General features: G+C 46.4%; 1 protein-coding gene and 1 long non-coding RNA gene across 3 annotated transcripts in view; one reads left to right on the plus strand and one right to left on the minus strand.

The window, feature by feature from the left end:
• Window positions 1-15,820, minus strand: part of LOC105485175 (acid sensing ion channel subunit 2) — a 1,135,324-nt gene that overhangs the window by 143,672 nt on the left and 975,832 nt on the right. The window lies entirely within an intron of this gene.
• On the plus strand, window positions 1,315-8,630 carry LOC139359555 (uncharacterized). The gene is made up of 4 exons (XR_011615607.1): window positions 1,315-1,420; window positions 4,774-4,911; window positions 5,366-5,416; window positions 8,495-8,630. It is a non-coding gene; the product is annotated as an uncharacterized lncRNA (long non-coding RNA).

Raw genomic sequence — 15,820 nt, forward strand, 5'->3', positions numbered from 1 at the left:
GGGCAAAGACAGAAAACACCTTCCTTTGAAACTGAAGTTAGTAAATTCAACATAAAGGAGGTGAGATTAAGCCATCAGCAGCTGAGACCTGGTCTAAGAAACAGCTTGGAGCTGGGTTGTTGCAGCATTGAAGGGGTTTCCTAAATCTCAACACAAGCTTTGAATACAATCACCATTAGAGAAGTAGTAGCATCTATTGTTATAATAGAAGATTATTATATATACCCTGCTCCAGGGTGAAGGAATCAGGAATTGGCTGTCTCCTGTGCTGAGAAAGGGTGGGGGAGATAGCTGCCATGCACACCTTAGTCTTTCCTTTTGGAGTGAGAAATAGGACTAAGGTTTATAGAGCACCTACTGTGTGCCAGGCAGCGTGCTAAGGATCCTGTCTTCCTTTATATGCTCCAGCCACACTAACCTTCTTTTCCTCTCAAACCTAATTTTTTCCCACCAGAGGGCCTTTGCACGTGCTGCTATTCCTGCTTCTTCTCCCTGCCCTTTGCACTCATGTCTGCTTAATACCATTCAAGCTTTAGCTCAAAGTTTGTCTTCTCCGAAAGGCCTTCTACAACCCTAGTTAAAGCCATATCTCCACCCTGCCCCACCATCACACTCTTCCACATCCCTGTATGCTATCTTCTTTAATATACTTCTCCATTCTCAAATATTTTATTTATTTGCTTGCTTATTTTCTGCTTCCCACCACTACAATGTAAGCTCTTTGAGGGATGGGATTCTTTCAGCTTTGTTCACAAAAATATACTTGAAGTCTAGAACAGTGCCTGGCACATAGTATGTGTTTAACAAATATCTTTTACCATCTGGTGGCTGGGGCCTTTCCCCATGGCATTTTATGCAAACCTCACTAGGATCCCGGGAGGTGGTATAAAGGTTCCATTCTTCACACAGGATCAGGGAGCATGAGGGACTTTCTCAGTGAATAAGTAATAAAGCCAGGATTCTACCTAGGTGTTTTTCTTTTCTTTTCTTTTTTTTTTTTTTTTTACTTCAAAACTGTACTTTTAAGTACACCACACTGCTTCACCAGGGGAGAGACAGGGACCTGAGATCAGCATAAGGTAATGACACTAGCCATTTGCATAACCAAGATCCCTTCGACTTCCATCAAGCAACCATCTGGTCTTGGGCTGGTTTCTAAGGACATCTTGCCGAAAGAAGAAGGTGCTGACCACCTGATGTGACTCTCCCATGTTGCCTAGCAGTCATCTCTTCCAAGGAAAGCTAATCAGTGGGCATTCTATTTATCCTCCAGTCTTTTGTGACAGCTTGGTTAATAAGAGCCTCCACCCCATGCCTGCCCCTTGGAGGCTGTAACTCCTGGGGCTACAGATACAAGGAGCTCCGGATCAGGCACAGCTGAGAAGCAAATCCTGCTGCCACCCCATGAAGGGTGAATAAGGTATGCTCAGACGAAACTTGTTTCAGCACTTCAGGCCAAAAATCATCACCACATAAATCTCCTTGCACGGAACATCTCCCCCACCCCAGAGAGGTGGCCCATTTCTTTCAAGTGATATCAGACAGGGCGAAATTCCTAAACAAGCAACGAATATGGACACTGTCTGGAAGTCAGCTGTTGTAATGGCTTGCCTGGGTTCATGCTCCTCACAGCCCCCTCCTGTTTACAACGGAATCCCTGGCTTCACCCCCACTCCCAGCTATAGGCTGAGCCCTGAACCCCGCTCCGGAATGCGTCTGCCCTCCTCCAGCCACTTCTCCTCAGGGCCAGCTCAGACTTGACGCTCCAGCTCTGGTTATTGGGTAAACTGTCTCACGCTCGGACTTGGCTCACTACTGAATGTCAATTCCAGTGACTGGGAATGCATTTCACAAATTAATTGCTATTTTTGTGAGTGTCTAAAGGTGAGTGGAGTAGGTAGGGGGCCGTGGCTCCTGTTTCCCTTCCTTCCTGGTAGCAGCTCCCCTGGAGGGCAGCTTCTGTGGGTCACTCTGAGGTTCATCTGAAGACACAACCTGAAGCCCACTCCTTCATCTTTTCCAGCAATTTCGTAAGCATTCAATTTCCTTTTATGAATCCCTTTTATACCTAAAGTGACCATGGCTGTTTCTCTTTCCTGCACTGAACTCTGACTGACAGTCTACTGTGTGCCTGGTCTTGGGCTAAGCTTTTGGGTCAAAGAAGCAAGTCAGACACAGTCCTGTCCCCAGGGTGCTCATTCTGGTTGGACGGGAGTAGGGGGTGATGTGAGAACTTGAAGGGGACCACTGGATAGACTTGGTGGGGGAAAGCCCCAACTCTGCAGATCATGGAGAGGGTATCTGAGTGTCAGAGAGGGCTCTCCTAGGCCGTCCCCAACACAAGGAGCAGTTTTCAAGGCAAAGAAACAGCAGCACGACCTTCTAGGTGGAGATGAATCATATACAAAGTTCTCCTCTTAGCTTCTCTCCTAGAGGTGGCCTCACTTCCTGCAGATTGACTCTCTGACCTGCCTCTCTGTGGGCCTGGAGTGCCCCACACTGACATCTCAGCATCTGCACCGGCCCCTGCCTGCATTCTGACACCCTTCTGTGCTACCTCTGCTTGCCTCTCACGAGGCTGACCCCTTACCCGATGTCATCTACCCACCTCCTGCCACTGCTGATGGGGGAGAGGAAGGGACCTGACCTTCATGAGGCACTTGTGTGTGCCAGGCATACGATGCCAAGTGATTTCCAGACACACTATCACATTCACCCATCCATTCAACAAGTGTTTCTTGCACACCTATTAGATCCTGGATAGTATTCTAGCTCTAGGAGATTCTAGCTTCAGGATTGAACGAAACAGATGTAAGAATGTGGATCTCACATCCTAGCGAGGTAGACAACCAACAAGGAAACAAGTCCAATAGGACATGGAATACATCTAATGATGTTAAGTGCTGTGGGGAAGAGTGCCAAGACAGGGATGGGGACCAGGAAATGGCAGGACCTGTTGCAGTGTTCAGTAAGTGGTTGGGGAGGTCTCACTGAGAAGCTGGCGTTCGAGTAAAGATCTAAAGGGAGTGAAGGAGCATCTGTGCAAACATTTTTGGGGAAAACACCAGGCAGAGGTGGGAGAATCCTTGAATCTTCACTGCGGGGACAGCTACTGTGGTTGACTTCACTTCACAGGCAGGAAAATGAGAGCCCTGAGAGGCTGAGCATCTTGCTCAATGTCGCACAATTACAATCCGGAGGCACACATGTCCTGCCATAGAGCCCACGCTGACACACCTTGCTGCCTCTCATTCTCTCCTGGTCCTGGGTTCCAAATTTCTGGCAGGCCTTTTTGCCCTACCTGGGGCTGGCCCAGGCCTGTCCAAGCCCCAAGGGTGTGTCTGGTCAATGGATCCCCTCTCTTCCTGGCCTGCCCCATGCTCTGTGCTGACAGCCGATACAGAGCTCACCTCACTTTTGGCAGGATGACAGTTTCTATATTTAGGCGACTCATGAATCTTTCTGGGATTCTGATGAGTTGCTGCTTTCCTGAGCTCTGGCTGGAGTTGCTCTTCTCTGTGATTCAAACGTTAATGCTCCCCAAGGTCTTTCCTGCAGGAGTTACTGCTGGGGGGTAATTGGATGTGGCAGAGCTTCCTCCAGCCACTGACCCAATTCCTCTTGGCTCAAACCTCAGGCAGGAATGGAGGTGGCATTGGAGGAGTAGAGAGCTCACTAGGCTCTCTGGAAACAGCTGTTGCAAAAGCACATGCATGCACACACACACACACACACACACTTATACACACATGGTTATGCACACATGCAATCCCGACTGTTGCAGGGGCTTGCTCAAGGCTTGCTTGCCCGCAGCTATGTCCTGTAATTGAGCCCTTTGGAATAATAACCCACTCGTCAAGAATCTCTTGGAGTCAGGCCCTGTCCTGGAACTGCCTGTGGGTGATTTTCCAAGGCAAAGGACTTCAGAATGCCCCTTGCCTTGCCCATGTCTAAATTTCCCTAGTATCCCGTCATCATTAGGAGCTGGTCACTTGGCTCTTCTCCCTGACACACTCCTAACCTCCAACACAACAATCTGGGCCCCACTCTTTCTCTTTGGCGAGCTGTCTCTGCCCTTCCTTTTGATTCACGTGTCTCTCTTCCTCTCATGCTTAATGTGTATATCTTGGTTCTTCTTGCTATTTCTATCATCTTCAATGTATTAAACGCTGTCTGAGGTGTAAGGAAAACAGAGACTAAGTAAACCCCTAGCATAGAACCTGGACGCTGGTCCAGGAGGCCCCACATGGCCCTGGGATCCTATTCTGGACCCAGAGTTTCTGGATGGGCAGCCCCTGTGCAGGAGGTCTGTGCCAGAGATTTGTCTACCAATCCTGGTCATCTCTGGCCCAAGAGCTGGGCTTTCCCCTTTGTGGGCTTAGGCATCTAGGGAGAAGAAGGGAGGGCCTAATAGTCATGCTGTGCCATGCTGAGATTTGCAGAATGTCGAACTTTATGGGAGACTCTGACTTGGTCTAGTCTAAGTCTCTCAGTGCTCATAAGAGAAAACTAAGGCCTGACATAGGTAGTTACAGAATGGCTCAGTCTTGGGTCGGGTGTTCTAAGTACTGGGCTGTCTTCTAAGGGTGTGTGTGTGTGTGTGTGTGTGTGTGTGTGTGTGTGTGTGTTTGTGCGCACACATATATTTGTGAATATTTAGGCGGTAGGTGCTTCAAAGGTTGGTTGAGAGGGGATTTGGTAAGGATGGGGGAATCTGATTATTCTCTAAATGGACTCAGCCCACAAATCAGCCAAAAAAGCCTTTCTTTCTAGGTTCTTGGATTCCTGATGCCACTCTGACCAAGCACCTTCTCACTCATTTAAGAAGCCAGTTCCAGAGATAGGATAAGGACATTGCTAATTTGGTTCCCTTGCTAACATCCTCAGCTACCTTTTGAGGACAAGGAAAAGGTAAATGGTAATGGAGGATTTGCCTTTCCATGTAAGGACTTATTGAGGCATTCCCTGTAGACTAATTTTAGACTTCACTTTCACTTATTCATTCATTCATTCAACCAATCATTCACTCAGTAATTATGTATTGGAGACCAGCTGACATATTTCAAGCAGTGTGTGGAGGCATGGGCGGGTCAAAGACATAAATTAAAGAATAAAGGACTTACACCGCAATTTGGTGAGCACCTTCTGTCTCGATGTAGTGGACACTGTAATACCCAGAGACATTAGGCATGTATAGACACTGTGCCCATTCCAACCTGGACTGAATTCCAGCCTGTGAGACCTTGGACAGGATATTCAATGATAATCATAAGTGCTATAATTTATAAAGTATTTCTGTCAGGCACTTGTCTAAGTACTTTCCTGAATTTACACAATTGCTCTAACCTTTTATTTCTTCATCTAGGGAATGGAGATGAGAATTCCTTCCTCACTGGTGGTGGTAAGGATTAAATAGGTAAATTAATGGTTATAAAGTTACCAACATATTGCTTGACCCATAATGGGTGCTTATTAAATGTTACTTCCTTTGCTGTCTGACTCTGCTGTCAAAAAGCTCACTCTCTGGGGGAGAAAAAGTCTATGAACAGAGACAATAAGCATAAAGTTGAGAGCCAAGTTCCAAAGGACAGTTAGGACCAAGTACTGGCAGGGAGAGTGTCCAGGGCAGTGAGGAGTTCCCATTATCTGGGAAAATTAAGAAATGCTTGGTCCCACCTTGTTTCTGGGGTCCCTGAACTCTGCCCCCTCCCTAACTACAGGTGTTACTGAGGTCCTGGCATGCCTCATACCCCAGGACCCCTGGGTGAAGGCAAGACTCACTCCCCTGGGGCCTCAAATAAGGCCCTCCCCTCCTGGCCTCATCCTTGCAGTGACTGGAAGCAGGTGGGCTGCAGGGAAGTACAGTGAGAGTCGAGACCACAGGCAGAGCCCAGAACCTGGGCAAACAGAATCCTGCTCCCACTGCACTGCAGGAACTGAACGGCATTGCATAAAGGCTGGCTTTGCAGAATGCATCTCGACAACTCATCAGAGAATGTCAAATTCAGCTAAAGCTTTAGCAATGACAGTGATTTGTTTGTTTCCACTGAAGAGCTCAAAAAAGAGGCAGGATTTTAACTTCTTCCAAAGAAAAGAGCATCATTTGGTAACAGACTGGAATCATAGAATCACAGAATCACAATATCTTATGACTGGAAGAGTTAGCAATGTCTGTCTCATTGACAGATTGTTACAATTCAGTGAGTCAGTGTATATAAAGTGCCTCCTACAGAGCTTGGCACATAGTAGGTACACACTGACTGATCATACGTTCCAAACCCCATAAAGATGAAGCACCAGACCAACACGTGACACTCAACATGTCCCAAGCCACATTTGCCCTCTGTACTTCCGCTGTCACCAGCCCCTGGTCCCATCAAATAGCACTGCTTCCTCCTACTCACCATTTCTCTTGGTGGCACCACCCTCCCAAGTAGTGAGCCAGCCATGACCAAAGCCCCTGAGGCAGTTGGGACTCCTCTCTTGACCTCTGTTCAGTCACTTGCTAAGTCACAGGGGTTCTACCACTACAGTGACTTCTAGTTCTGCTTCTAGCTTCTTAGTACTGCCACCATCACACTAGTTGAGTTCCTTGTCATTTCTCACCTGGATCATTGTCACAGCCTCTGAATTGTTCCTGCCCCGCCTCCCCCGCCCCCAACCCAGTTCCCTTCTCCAGTTTTTGTGTCTCTTCTCTCCAAACAATTTTACCCATGATGCTAAATATATTTTTCCAAAGGCAGCTCTGCTGCTTCCCCTCTATTTAAAAATCTTTAATGGCTCCCCACTGCCTACTGCATTAAGTACAAACTCCTCACTCTGGCATTCAAGGTCTTAACATAATAGTGCCACAGGCTGACTCTATGAGCCATGCTTAGCAAAACTAGATGATCTGCTATTTCCCAAACATGACTACCCCATTTGACAATCCCAAGCCCTCTGCCTGACATGCCTTCCTCAGCCTCTATTTGCTTAAGGCCAACCCATCCTTCAGGGCCTTTCAAATACCATTTCCTATAGGAAGTCATCCTTCCCATTTCTAACCAGATGTGACTGTTTCAATGTTCCCTCCAAAGCTCCTGTTGAAATTTAATTGCCATTGGACCAATATTAAGATGTGGAGCATTTAAGAGGTAATTATACTATGAGGGCTCTGCCCTCATTAAATGCAATAATGCCAATATTGCAGAATTGGGTTAGTTATTGAGGGAGTGGACTCCTGATACAAGGATGAAGCTTGTCCTACTTTCTTTCTCTGTCTCACATGCCCACTTCCACCTTCTGCCCTTCACCATGGACACCTGCTTTTCCCAGATGCAGGTGCCATGATCTTGGACTTCCCAGCCTCAGAACTGGGAGCCAAAAAACTTTGGTTCTTTATAAATTATGCAGTCTGCAGCATTCTGTTAAGACAGAAAATTGGTGCCAAAGAGTGGCACTGTTGCTATAACAAATACCTGAAAATATGAAAGTGGCTTTGGAACTGAGTAATGGGTAGAGGCTGAAATAATTTGGAAAACCAGGCTAGAAAAAGCCTGTATTGCTATGAATGGAGCAGTAAGGAAGATTCTGGTGACGCCCCAGAAGAGAGGAGCTATAGGGAAAGTTTGGAACTCTTAGAAATTACTTAAATGGTAGTGATAAGAATGCTGGTAGAAATTTGGATGATAAAAGGCATTATGATGAGATCTCAGACAAAAATGAGGAACAAGGTAGTGGAAACTGGAGGAAAGACTATTCTTGTTATACAGTTGCAAAGAACTTGGTGGAATTGTGTCTGTGTCCTAGGACTTTGTGGAAGGCAGAACTTAAGGACAATGAATTAGGCTATCTGGAAGAAAAAATATCTAAGCAGCAAAGCATTCAGGCTGCTGTGTGGCTACCTTTAACCACAAATAGTAAGATAAAATAGGAAAGAAATTATTAATACTTAAAGACAAAATTTACAAATAAAAGGAAAGCAGAGAGAAAAGATTTGAAAAACTCTCAGTCTGGTCATATAAAGAAAAAAACCCGCATTTTTAGGAGAGCAAACAAAGGGGGTGGCCAAGCAATAGTTTGCTAAAGAAACTAATACTGATAGAAGAAAGATAGATGCTATTCATCAAGACAATGGGAGAAAGACCCCAAAGGCATTTCAGAAATCTTGAAGGCTGCCCTTCTCATCACAGGTCCAGAGTTCTAGGAGGGCAGAATGGTTTTAGGGGATGAACCAGGAGCGCTGTCCACAGGTTCACTGCCCAGAGCTGCTTGGGACCCTATGCCCCACATTCTAGCACAGCATTTTTCTGCTGCCCCAGCTAAGGCTCAAGTGGGCCCAGGTGTGGCTTGACCTGCTGGATGGTAGAAGCAATAAGCCTTGGCAGTGTCCATATGGTGTGAATTCTACAGGAATAAAGAATGCAAGAGCTGTGGAGGCATGGTTTCCTCCACCTAGATTTCTTGCCCCATTCAGGGGAGTGGTTCAACCTCTGCTGTGTCTCTTTCCTTCCAGCTGCTCTCTCATTGTCCATGGTGCTTAGACAGCATTTGAACAAAACAATAAAATGGGGAAAGGCACTACCTCACTCAGAGATTCGCTGTGAAAAATCATTTAGATGAGACTGGTAAACCACTCAGCTCAGTGACTTACAGACAGCAAGCTAAAAGTTAGCAATTATGGTTACAAATGAGAAAACAGAAGCTCAGAAGGGCTGTACAATGTACCCAAATAAAACAGCTAGAAAACAAAGGAGTTTGGCTTTGAACTCAAGTCTGTTTGCTTTCAAATCTCTCCTTTTCTCAAAATGCCACCCAGAAGTACGTTGAAGATCTCTAGAGTCTCTTGTGGTGTTTGAACTCATGGAGCGGACCCTACGAAGTTCCAGAGTCAATGAAACTCCCGCTGAGTCTCACATCCTTCTCTGCCATATATAGCAGAGGGGGTTTCTAGGGAAGACGTCTATGAAGGTGCCTCTTACCCACCCTCTGGTCTCAGCACATTCCCAGCCCTCACGGTTACCTCTGGTAGCTCCAATTCTCCTCCAGCTTCCACTATAATAACACCTTCAGGAATGATATTCTTTTTAGCCCCCCAAGATTAGTCCATTTACATCACAGCCAACTGTGTCCTTGCTAGGAAGGCAGCAGAGGGGAGAGAGCTTTCTGGAAGCTAATGATGTGGAACCAACAGTGCTGGAAACACGCACAGTCATTATGTGGGAATGTGGGAGCCCTTCCAAGGGAATCGAGTGTAGCCAAGACATCCTTTTGGTAAATTTTTCTCAAGTTTTACTCACCTGAAGATTATTTTCATGGAAATGTCTGGCAGGGCAAGCTAAACATGTTACAGGGAGATTCATGATCTAAGTGGCAGGACCCTGACTCACAAAGACTCAACACTGAGAAGTTTAGATATAAGAAAATCATCAGTGATTACTTATATTACAAAAAGATTCACCTCTAAATTCCCTTCAAATAGGAAATGACCTCCTGTTGTTGTTTTTAAGATAGATCATTAACTATTTGACTAGGAGATGCGAGAGTGGGAGGTCAGACAAAGATAAAGGAACAAGTAGGAAAAAATCTACCCACTGGTGGCCCTTTAGGAGAGCTCTGGAAAAATATCCAGGAGGGGAAGGACTTCATCCTTATGGCCCAGTATCTGCAGCATCGCCTGTCTCCTTCATGCAGGCTTCACTGAGACATTTGCCCAGATGTTTGTGCAGCTCTCTCACGTAAATACCAAGAGGCCCTGTGCGTCCCAGACTTCAAAAACAAAAGGAAGGGCAAGAAGGGCTAGAAACCCAGCAGGACAAAGCATGAGAACTTCTTGCATCAAGGGCTTCAAAGATCTTACAGGTCATAAAAGACTAAAGACCAGGTTGCCCAAGCCCTCATCAGACACATTTCTACAACATTCTACAACACTCCCATCAAATATTCACTCTACTTTTGCTGGAGATAAGGAGCTCTCTACTTCCTATAGCAACATATTTCAGTTTGCACAGCCCTGACCAATTGGAATTTGTTCTTGTTGAACCCAACATATGGCACCCCTTTCACTTGACTTAGATCTGCCCTCTTCCCCTCTATAGGCCTTCAGATGTGTGAAGTTGTGGGCCTCAACCAAGGTAAATTGATGCGAAGGCTGGAATTGGCTCCTCAGCCTCCAACATCTACATGCTCAAGAATACATCAAAACCCTCAATGGAATGGTGATTTCATGCATCACCTCTGTGAGTTGGAGGGGTAGCAAGAAGGTACCATGAATTAGAAGACCTAAGTTCTCAGTCTTACCCTGCCACTGGCTTTCTCTAAAAGCCAGTACATATTAATGTTTTCTTTTACCCAGGAAATTTTATCAAAACCATTGGTTTCTGTTGACTAGCAAATTCCTATCTCTAGCCCAAACTTCTCAGAATCCTAGACTTGTAAATCCCATTGCTTACTTAATATGTTTTAGTAGTCTCAGAGGCTCCTCAAACTCAACATGTCCACACTTGGTCTTCTTCTGGGGACCAATCCTACAGAATGGAGCCATCACGCATCCAGTTGCACAAATGTTGCCTTTCAACCTTCTCTGTCAACACCCCCCATCTAACACATTACCAAGTCCCATTGATTTCACCTCAATATAGCTCAGTTCCACCTGCTTTTCTCCATCACCATTGTTATCATGTCTGTTATCCATTACTTGAACTCAGGTACCAGCCTCCTAACAGGTCTCCCAGCAGCCCCTCTGGCCTCCCTCCAATGTGTTTTCCAAATCAGAGTGATTCCTTCAAAACACAAATCAGATCAAGTGCTCAAGGGCTTTCCATTGTCCTCAGAATAGAAATAGAATTATTTAACCTGGGGTCATAACCCTGCAACGTGGCCTCTGTTTGTTTTTAGCCATCTCCAACCTCATCTCACTCTGGGCTCTAATCACTTGGGCCCCCTTTTAGTGCCCTGTGCTTGTTCCACTTCCTCTCACCACAAGGTCTTTGCAAACCTTGTTCCATCTGCCTGGAAAGCCCTTCTCAGCCCAGTTAAATTCTCATCCTTCAAATTTCAGCTTCCTGGCCAATTTCTCTCCTCACACACTCTCATATTACTGTGGCCCTCTCCCTTTTCACACTGGTCAGAGCTGCAATGCTTATTTTCACTCTTGTCTAATTATTTGATTAATGTATGTCTCCTCCACCAAGTTTGAAACTGCTTGATAGGAAGGAGCGATGAATCTGTTTTTGCTCATGATTTCATCATGCCCCCTGATGGTATAGTACTTGCTGCATGAAACTTTCCCAATAACTAGTAGTGGATGGGATGAGTAATGTATCCTATACTCCCAAATGATCAATGTCCTAAAGTTCAACTTGTGAAGGTAAAGCCTGCATTCAGGCTTCTGGGGGCAATGGGTGAGTGGGTGCAATATTTTCCACACATGGAGTGGCCTAGGAGGCCATGAAAATCCCCAGTCCCTGCCCCTGCCACAGGTAGCAGATGGCTATGCCAAAATTAAAGCTCAGTTCTGCCTTGGCAGATGGGCAGCTCACAAAACATGGTGGGAAGAGCAGTGGTCTTCACTCTGCAAATATCCTAGGTGTAGGGTGCAGGCCTTAGCCCCACATGCCTATCCTTACCCCCTAGGAGACACGAACACAGCACAGGCCCTCTGGACAGCCACCTTGCCACTAGTAGAGATGCTAGTTACCCATCAAGAGGGAACTCTGTAAGAGTAATGTTTTCTCCCATGCACGGAACTTCAGGGTTCATGAGAACTTCTCAACTATGAGCTCCTACAGTTCAGAGAGCTCAGTAGTCCGGTGGAATGCAGTGGTTCTCAAAGTGTGGCCCCCAGACTGGTAGCCTCAGCATCACCTGGGGACTACGTAAAGATGAAGATTCTCAGGCCTTACCCTGGTCCTCCTGAATCAGAAACTGGGAGGTTGGGGCATTTCAACAAGACTTCCAGCTGTCACTTCACTTCGTGCAAAAGTTTGAGATCTATGGATGTAGTGGAAGGAATATCAGCTTTGGGGAGAGGCAAACCAGAGCTAGAATCCGGGCTGCTCCTGTGCTTGGCTGTGGGCCCGTGATCTCATTCCTTAATCAGTTTGGTCACAGTTTTCTCATCTGCCAGAGGGGACATTACTCATTACTCCCTTCCCCATGGAGATACTCTGAGACTCAGCATGGAAGACGTCTGGCATACAGTACGTGCTCCTTAGATTTTATTTTCCTTCCTTCTTTCTACAACCCCATCCTGCTCTATAGAAGATGAGGCAGACTCCCAATCCAGGTCGTACAGAGAGTGAAGGGGAGCCAGGGTTGCGGCACATCCATCTGACTCCTTACTCCCTTTTCCTTAGACCGCCCCTGAGAGGGAGATAATGAGAAACAGGCTATCCGGGGTGGCAGCCTGAATGTGTATGGAACAGCACAGCCTGACTGACTTGAGGCAGCAGAAAACACGGCCACCACAGACCCCAGGTACCTCGGTGCCAAGCTCACGGGGCCTGCTCCTCCACACTGCTAAAGAGGCTGAAGGCTCAAACAGAAAGTGAGACGTTGGGGATGTGGTGAAGGAAGGAGGAGCTGAGTGGGAGACTGGAGGATGCATTTGTCCTGGCCCCCTTCCTGCCTCCTGGAGGGTGAATAAAGAAAGTGCCACCCATGGCTGAAAGTTCATAAGGAAAATAAAATGCTCTGAAGCAGTGAGTGTGACTCGTTTGTAGAAGAGACAGCCAGCCTGATGGTTAGAAGCACCGGCTTTGCACCAGACAGGTCTGGGTTCTAAGCCATTTAACAGCCATGAGCTCTTGGGTAAGTGTCTTAAGCTCCTTAAGCGTAAGTTTTCTCATTGGTAAAAAGGCAGAACAGTACCTTCCTCATGGGTCTGCCATGAGAATCGCATTAGCAAACTTGGATGAAGCTACAGGCACTGTGCCTAACACAAAGTAAGGACACCATTGAAGTGATTCCCTTTCCCCAACCTCAGCCTCTGTTGGCTAATTCCTGTGTTCCAGGCAATCAGATGACAGTAGCCTTTGAAGTATTGAGTTGTTCCATTAACCTGGTGCTATAGAGGCCTCATAGGTGCCTCTGCCACCTCGGAGGTCTGCTCTGAAGCCAAGTACATTCACTTCTGGGGGTCTAGAAAGCCTTGAAGACAATCAGGTGAAAGAACAGAGGCAGACTTCCCGGGACCCACTTATTTAGGAAAGTTCAACACATTCTGAAAATCAAATCCATGGGGCCAGTCACGGTGGCTCACGCCTATAATCCCAGCACTTTGGGAGGCCGAGGCAGGTGGATTACTTGAGGTCAGGAGTTTGAGACTAGCCCGACCAACATGGTTGGTGAAACCCCGTCTCTACTAAAAATACAAAATTAGCCAGGTGTGGTGGTGCGTGCTTGTAATCCCAGCTACTCAGGAGGCTGAAGCAGGAGAATCACTTGAACTCAGGCAGTGGAGGTTGCAGTGAGCCGAGATCGCACCACTGCACTCCAGCCTGGGCGATGCAGCAAGACTCCATCTCAAAAAAAAAAAAAAAAATCCATGTATCCATCCATTCATTCATTCATCAAAGATTCACCATCACTTACTCTTTGAGAGATGATGTGTACATGCTAGAGATACCAATTAATAAGACTTGGTTTTGGCCTTTGGGGAGCTCACATCAACATCTTAGTTGGGGCACTATGGGCTTGCAAGTCACAGATCTGCTTCTTCTCCCAGGCATACAGCAGGATGGCACTGCCCTGCAGTGTGACTTCTGGCCATAGGTGACTTGCTCTGCCCAATGAAAGGAAGGGGCATGTGTCCCTGCATGGAGGACACTTTCAGAGCCTGTGTCCTGGTGACTATGGAAGCTCATATGGAGATGGAGTCTGGGTCCCTGAGTCACCTGCTGTTGATCTACATAGGACATGTAACTTGAGCAAGAAATGAGCTTGTGTTGTATTAAGCCACTGAGATTTGGAGGTTGTTTCTTCTCATGGCATAACTCAGCCCCTTTCTGACTGATCCAGTCACCAGCTACCCTACTGGCCCTGGTGCCTCTGTCCTTGTGGATGGACCCTTCTCTCTCCCTGTCCCCTACTCCTGCCAAAAGTGGAGCTTCCTTTATCAAAATTTAAAACCCTGAGCAATTAAGATGCTATAAATTGAAAAGTTCTTTCTGACGAATAAAATTGCTCTTATTTCTAATGAATATGAGATGGCTTACATGAAGCTAAGTACTCTGGTGATTATAAAATAGCTGACATAAAATATCAACATTTCTTCTTCCACTGCTAAAGTGGCCTATTAAATTAGTACTGATTAGGCATCTTTCTTTTGCAAAACTTCTTTCTCCGACATTGATTATTTGCACGGTTTTCAACCCTAACTTTGATCTGGCCTTAGATGCTTTTCTCCTTCTTATCTCTTTAGGGCACATTCTGGGCACTTCTTCCAAGCAGCTGGTTCCAAAAAGCAAATCTCGTGGGTAGTTTGTGTCCCCCAATGTCCAAAGATAGTTCTGAGTTTACATCACTTTATTTTTGAAAGCCCTTCATTCCCATTTATTGGTATTTTACTGTTTCTTTTTTTCCTGTGTAGGACTAGAGAGAAAAAAAAAGAATTCACAAATAAGAAAAATACCCTACTTTTTTTTCCAACCAGATTGTGTAGTATTGTGGCACTTGTGGCAGATTGAAACGACTTAATGTAGTTCCCACATTTACAGTGATGAAGGTCTCTGCCATTAAAGAGGCAACATTTCTCAGTTTGTAAAAGCTTTTCCATTCATTCGTCAAGTCCACTGGCTGCTGCCTCCCCTGTCTGTGCGATTAGCTCACTCCTCTTCCTCCTCGCTGCTCCCCCCTCCACTCAGACCTTCCCATCTCTTCCCAGGGAGGCTCCACTTGGCTCCTGTGCTCTCTTCTTGCTTTTCCAGTGTATTCTCCACCCTGTGGCCAAGATCAACCTTTCTAAAATACAAATCTGAATTTGCCGTGCCTCTGTTTGACATCCCTCCCCACTGTTCTCTGTGAAAAGCCTAATCTGGACATCCCTCTATGGCCCAGTGCCTACTTTTGTGTCTGCGTCTCGTGCTGTACACTCAGCAAGCGATGATCCCCACAAAGATGCCACGTTCTTATCCCCTTGCCTCTCTGCACAGGCTCTTTCCCCTTGCTGGAATGTCCTTCATCTCCTCTTCTCTACTGAACATTTGTTCATCCTTCAGACCCCTACTCCTCCTTGGAGAATCTCCACTCTGTAACCCTTCAGGGCTGGGCAGACAGCATCCTGTGGGCTTCCCTACAGTGCTGTAACACTGTCCATGCTGCCTTGAAATCGATTGCTTGTCTGTCTCCCTCACTGGACTGCAAGAGCTTTGAGGGCCAGGAGTGTATGTCATTTCCCTTGATACCTCCAGAGCCTGGCACATTGTAGGGGCTTAAAGAATCGTTTTTTTCTTTTTTGAGACAGGGTCTCACCTGCTCTGTTGACCAGGCTGGAGTACAGTTGCACGATCATGGCTTACTGCAGCCTTGAACTCCTGGGTTCAAGCAATTCCCCCATCTCAGCCTCCTGAGTAGCTGGGAGGCATACACCACCATGCCCAGCTAAGTTTTAAAAACTTTTTGCAGAGATGGGATCTCACCATGTTGCTCAGGCTGGGATCTTGAATTTCTGGGCTCAAGTGATTCTTCCTGCTTGGCCTCCCAAAGTGCAGGGATTACAGGCATAAGCCACATATTGTTGAATATGAGGGACTAAAACCATTCTTCCATTTGATTTTGATGACAATTCAGGGAAGTATGCAGAGGAAGAGAATTTATCCCTAATTTCACAGGTGAGGAAACT

The sequence above is a fragment of the Macaca nemestrina genome, chromosome 17 (assembly GCF_043159975.1).
Source record: "Macaca nemestrina isolate mMacNem1 chromosome 17, mMacNem.hap1, whole genome shotgun sequence".
NCBI classification, from domain to species: Eukaryota; Metazoa; Chordata; class Mammalia; order Primates; family Cercopithecidae; genus Macaca; species Macaca nemestrina.